This window comes from Mobula hypostoma, chromosome X1, assembly GCF_963921235.1.
Source record: "Mobula hypostoma chromosome X1, sMobHyp1.1, whole genome shotgun sequence".
Taxonomy (NCBI): Eukaryota; Metazoa; Chordata; class Chondrichthyes; order Myliobatiformes; family Myliobatidae; genus Mobula; species Mobula hypostoma.
The window spans coordinates 37,230,461-37,237,432 of NC_086128.1; the positions used below are offsets into that span (position 1 = coordinate 37,230,461).

The 6,972-nt window shown below is 36.3% G+C and overlaps 1 pseudogene; it reads right to left on the bottom strand.

The window, feature by feature from the left end:
- LOC134340128 (ceramide synthase 6-like) overlaps nucleotides 1-6,972 on the bottom strand; it is a 29,113-nt pseudogene that overhangs the window by 21,402 nt on the left and 739 nt on the right.

Genomic DNA, 6,972 nt, shown 5'->3' on the forward strand with positions numbered 1-6,972 from the left:
GGGTTCCAGCATCTGCAGACTTTCTTATGTTTGTGTTTTAACTTCCCTGTCTGGTTTCCTATCCTCCAAAATCTAAAGGATTATGTTTTTCAAATTTTAGCCACATCATATCCTCACCAAACACTCTGTCCTTGTTGACCAACACTTGCTTCCCAAGACCTCACATATACAATTTTTTTACACCAAACTATGTTCTTAACTGGGAAAGGAGACTGTTGCTGAACAGCTTCTAACTAGCATTAGTCACGTGCACTTGCGTGGTTGTTAGACACTACAAAGCAGAATGAATGGTTTTTAAATAGCGTCAGGTGCATGTACTTGTGTTCAAAAAGCAGTGATTTTTGTTACTGATAGTTAATGAGAAAGAAGCAGTCAGACATTCAGAAGTGTTTTGCTCACTGAGGTTTCAAGCAAAGGAACTGCAGAGAATTTGAAGGTATCAATAACCATCTTGCTTGTTACAATCAAAATGAAGATTTTGAAGATGCAATCGGTGAAAGCATTGTATGAAGGCAGTCCATTATCTACAATAGGTGTCTGCACTGATTTTGTTCACTTACAGTCAATCAAAAGAACACAGCAGTGTACCATTGATATCACTGTATGAAGGCAGTCCATTACTTGCACTAAGTGTCTGTGCTGATGTTACAGTCAATCAAAAGAATATGGTAGCATACACTGAATAAATTCCTCTGTCAACAATTATTAGGAAACAATAAAGTTTTATAGCACTGTAGAAATATTGGTAATGTTTTAATTTGTTCAGTATTTCAGTTAAATACATAATTTGTTACTCAGTTAAATGGTAGTTTGTCTTTTTTATACCTTTTTAACTATTTTCATTGAACTTCGACTATTTGGAGCAGCTGCTTAACTGGGCTAAAATGTACTGGTCCTGATGTGTCCCAATTAACCAGAATCCACTGTACTGTGTATTCATTATAAGCATTATAATTTAGATTAGATCATATGATCTTACCGTGGTTATATCTCTAAACACCTTTTCGAGAACAATGTTTTGCTGAGCCTTCTGGATAGGCTTACAGTCCACTCCAAGGGATTTAGCAAATGGTGCTGCAATAAACCTAAAATATTAAGAATTTAAAAATTGAACATACACCAATAAAAAAGTAAAACTCCACACTGCCACCATACAGACGTAATATGGTAAAAATTACCTCATTAGTGTACAGTTCCAGTCTAATAGGACTGCATTTAAACCTTCTAAATATGACCATAGCAACTGCCAGTGTCAATCAATAAATGCATCAGATACAGCTACACTTATGGAACATACATCAAACTATAACTAAGACAGTGTTGCACACTTTAAACTTCTCAGTAATGTTGTACTATATTCATATTTTGCAATTATATAAATAGTATCCCTATAAATTCATGATTTATTTTGCTTCCATTGTATACATTGTAGATTTATTACAGACATCATTATGAACACATTAAATTTAAATTGGTTGTTTTCTCTGCAGCAGTGGAGGCTGAGGAGAGACCTGATTGAAGTTTATAAGATTATGAGAGGCATGGAGAGAGTAGACAGCTGGTATCTTTCTTCTAGGATTGAAATGTCTAATACTAGAGGGTATGCATTTAGAGTGAATGACAGTGTGTTCAAAGGAGATATGTGGGACAAGTTTTCATTTTCCCCTACATTGAGAGTGGTGGGTGCTTCTGGGGGTGGTGGTGGAGGCAAATATGACAGATGTGTTTAAAAAGCTCTTAAGAGGCACATGATAGGCAGAGAATGGAAGAATATTGACATTGTGTAGATTGTGTAGGCAGAAGGGATTAGTTTAGTTAGCTGTTTAATTACTAGTTTAATTATTTCAACACAACATCATGGGTCAAAGTGTCTGTTCTTATGCTGTACTGTTCTTTAATCTATGTTTTATGTAACATAATATTGAAATAACAAGCATGGATAACACAATGGCAGCACAGTAGTGAAGTGGTTAGCACAATGCTTTACAGTACAAGCGACCTAGGCTCATTTCCGCCCCCCCACCCCACCCCGCCGTCTGTGAAGAGTTTATACATTCTCCCCGTGACCACGTGGGTTTCCTCTGGGCGCTCTGGTTTCCACCCACAGTCCAAAAACGTACCAGTTAGTAGTTTAATTGGTCATTATAAATTGTCCCGTGATTAGACTAGGATTAATCCCAGCCAGGCAGCGCAGCTCGAAGGGCTGGAAGGGCCTATTCTGTACTGTATCTTAACAAATAAATCACAAGATTAAATTCTAATATTTGTGAAGAAACATTTTTCAAAAACAGGCAAAGACAACTAGGTCAAAGGGTCTTAAGTCTGCTATTGAAGGAGTTGATGGAATAGCATGAAGCAATTCCTTTAAACCTCTTAGATGGATCTGAGGTGTCGGGTACAGAGCAAGCATTTTCCAAACTCCTTCATCTAGATAAGGGCAACTGTGACAAAAGATAAAGAGATTAGGAAAGTTAAAAAGAGCAGAATTGGAAAAGAAACCTGTGAAACTAAATTAAAAAAAGAAAAATAAGAGATCCTCCCTGTAGTCCTTCCTCATAATTATTGTTTAAACAAAGTTGTTATAACTCATTACCTTTTTGTTCAAGCTTGTTATGCACAAATTGGCTGCCTTGCTGAATGTATTAATTATAGTGACTTCAATAAAGAAACACTAAAACACATTGCCATGTTAAAACATTTTGAAAGTTCAAAGTAAATGTATTATCAAAATACATATATATTACCATATACTATCTTGGGATTCATTTTCTTGCAGGCTTTTACAAGAAGAAAAGAAGTACAATATAAATACAAGCTGTTCTTCACAAGGAAGAAACCAAAGCCATTGAGAGGGCACAGGTGTGACGTTTTAAAAATCTATGCATGGGTATGAAGAGAATCTGGGAAATCAAGAGATCTCAATTGATCAGAGGAGATTAAGAAGAAACATGAAAAAACATTATTCGAAACTGTATATCATTTTCATAAGCTGGGAGTTCATAAGGAGGAAAGCATCTTCACTTGATGAGTGCTAATAACAAGACAAAGTTTTCTTAACCAAAATAAATTTTATTCAGGATAAAGATATATATCAATGAATAAACTCTACAAAGTATTTTCATTCATACACAATGTGTTAAGTAATGTTAACATATATTTATAAACTAATAGCACCACACAGGAAGTCCCTTGGGGTGTTACACTAACACAATAGTTAAGAAGCCACTAACTAGAGAGAATAAGTTTAACATTACTGAAACTGACAAAAATGCTAGTAAATGCCAGAACTGGTAATCACTCTACTGTCAGCAGCCACACCTTTCTTCAGCTTATGACTCCAGCTTAGACTCGGCAGGCAGTTCTCTCACAAAATAGCTAATTTTTCTCTCTTCCTTTAAGATTCTCCTTAAAACTTAATTCTATCACACAGTTTTCACGCAAATTCTGTAAGATAATGCTCCCATAAATCACCTTTCGAGATTTTATCAAACTAAGAGGCACTACGTGATCGCATGTTGTTGCTGGCAACTTTTTAAAAGGCAAGAAAAACTTAAATAAGATGTGTATACACTTGCCTTTCTCTTTCAAAGATGGACCAGATGGAGCACACTGTGTGCTCTGAGATCTGCTTAACCTTAGGTCACTTCAATCACTAAAAATGAAATGATTTTACTGGAAAATGGGAGGATGTACAACTCAGAATTGTTATCATAGTTCCTGCTAGAACTAGTTGTGTTTTAAATTTTCAGGACCCGGTTTTCAAATATTTTCAAGAGTCTCTCTCTATCTTGACTGTGGAGGTTATTGTGCAGGAATTTATGCTGATCAAGACAAATTTATTGAAAAATATTAAATGCATAGCTTAACACTCTAAAGTAAATTAGAAATTATTTTCCATGTCTTTGCCCGCCATATCTCATATTTTCTTTTGTAGCTGTTCTTTAGTGTCCTTACTGATTTTATGTAATGCTGTAACGCTCTCTAGAAGTATACAACCATCCACACACCTCAAACACTTTTTGAAATTGATAATCATCCTCGATTGTCACGTGGAACTGAATGCATGGGGATATGCAAACCCCAATGTACAGGCAAATTCGATGTAACCAGACGTGTACTTTGACATTAATCAGTGTGGCAAACTTTGTGGCTCTCCATGTTCAAGCAAATTTACACAGGAATTGGATGGCAGAGGAAGGCCTTCAAAGTTGGATTTCCGATTACATTAAGGGATTGCTGCTGATGCGTTAGTTGCCAATTCAGGTGCAAATTTGGTACAAGAGATAAATGCAAACAGCAAAGACCACAGCTTAGAAATTAATTTTAAAAAACACACACACAAGACACAGAGGCTAGGCTTAGTGCCCTTCTGACTAACCTCCACATATCTGAGCCAATATCTTAATTGTCTTCACTTCTGCGCCCACATTTATATTGTGTTATAATCTGAGTAATGCTGGCTGCTAGTGCTTCAAGACACAAGCAGGAACACAATTTCTCATGTCTGCTCTAAGGAATATAAATCAGACTGGTGCAAGAGATTATCAACATTCAAGCACAACAGTTTCTCTAATGATCTTTTAATAATCGTTTGACTAATAATTACTTCCTTCAGTTCCTCATTCTTACCGAGATGTTTAGTTTTACAATATATCTGGCAGATTTTGTGCATTTTCTTCCAATGTGCACAGATGCAAAATAATTATCTAATACTTAAGCTATTTCTTTTTTTGCCCATCACTGTTTCTAGGGGTCTCACACTTGTCATCCCTATTTTTCTTTGATCTACTTATAAAACCTCCTGCTGTCTGTTTTTATCTCTTTTTTTGCCACTCTACTCTCATATTCTGCCTTGCCTTTTAAAATCAATTTCTTGGTCTTCCTTTTGCTGACTTTTAAAATGCACTTAATCCTCAGGCCTAGTGCTTTTTCTGCGATAGTATAAACCTCTTCCTTGGATTTAATGCTATTTTTAAATTATCACATCAGCCAGGATGAATTGTTTGTCCGTTTGGCTTTTTAGTGCCTTAAAAAAGGAATATATATTTTTGCAACTTCTGCAATATTTCTTTAAAAGTTGCATGTCCACATCAAATCTCCCAGTGCATTCTCCCAGTCATCTGTAATCAATGCTCCTTTTACACTGTTTATTTTTATCTTTGAAGCTTAAAATCTTAGCTCCCTTGTTTCACATTCAGTTAAAATCCATTCTTTCCCAAAGGCCCATGGCAAGAAGATTACCAATTTGCCCTTTCTCAATGCACAAAGCAAGATACAAATAGTTTTCTTTCCTTTGTTGATTTCATCACATATACTTTTTCTGAATACATTGCGCACTTTATTACAACAAAGTTGATTCTCTCTATATGTCGATTGGAACATCTCATTGTATTACCATGTTATATATATTTCTAATTTCTTGACATGGTACGCCTAATATTACAACTATTAGGCATAATTATTTGAATGAAAATTTTATTTTTTTTTCTGTACTTTGACTCCCTTTACTTATTGACTTTGATTTTTACTGGCCACTTATTTCACTCACTGCTTCATTAATTCTGCTGCTGTCCTTCCCAAATTCCGTTTGAGGTTTCTATCTCCCAACCAAGCTAACTTAAAACTTCCCATCTGCACTGACAAACACCCTTGCAAATATATTGCATGCTTTTTCCATCTACGCCATGAATTCATACAACAGATATTTAATCCCATTGATGCTGTTCAGCAGGATTTCCTCTGCTCTGAATACAGTTGTTGTACGGACATGGTAATATTTTGACGAGTGGGGTGGTGCAGAGATTGAGGTAAGTAACATGCTCTGGAATGGAGTAAAGGACACTTAACACAAATCTTCAGTCTCAGTTCATAAGTTATTTGAAAAGCTCCCTTCTAGCAGAGTCTGGCTGCTTCCCTGTCTTTCATAAGCTCTCCTCTATTTTTGGCTACTAGTGGAGATTGTCTTTGTGCCATGGATGATCTTGACAGATGCAAAGTCCACAAGTGATTATCAACTAGTTGTTGGCTTCCTATGCTTTTTCAACCTACTGTTTCTTGCTCTTGGTGGAATTCAATATTCAGATGCAAGTAGATCTGTTTTTCCCCCTGGCTGAGAAATGATATTATAAATCGCAGAACATTTGGTGCTTATGATTAATTAGCTCTTGGACCTCTGGTCATGCTCATCAAACCAATCTCAATATTTTATGTTAAAGAAGCCAAAAGGTTCTTTACAAGAAATAATTATAGCAGACAAGGAACCACGGAGAGTCTGTTGCACATGCTGGTTAGAAATTATCAGGTTGTGTGGGAGATGCTAACCAAGTAGAACTTTGGAGGGTTTCAGTACTTAACATTTCTTTTCCTATGGCAACACTGTCATAGGAAAAGCTTATTCTTGATGGCCTAGCCTATGCCATGAAGACAATTTGCCCTTCTGTTTTGCCAATCCTGAGAAACACATAATCATGATTAACTTTTAAAAAATAAGCCTTCCCCTGCTCATGTCTCACATTTGACTTCCAGACTAAAGTTCAAAGTAAATTTATTATCAAGGTACATATATGTCACCTGATACTACCGAGGTTCATTTGACTATGAAAGTAGAGCAAAATTCATATCTGCTCTTCTTGGGGTTATCTGTGATGGTCCTAAAGTTCCAGTTCCCAAAATTCACACTGCAGAGTGGAGGCTGTGTGTGTGTGAATTCTTTTAAAGTGCGATACCCGTTGCATATCAGCTACTGCAAATCTTGTCACAGTAACGTATTAGTTCTTCAGCAATTTGGTCCAGGCTTACTGCATTGACTTAACATACTACACAAGTGGCCACATACATACACACATATACATACCAACTCTCCTACCCCTAATCTTTCTGCACTTGTAATTACCCTCCCCTCTCCAAATTAATTTTAATTAACAAAACCCTTTCCCTCTTGCGATCACTGACAGCTCTCCCTCTGCTCTCCTT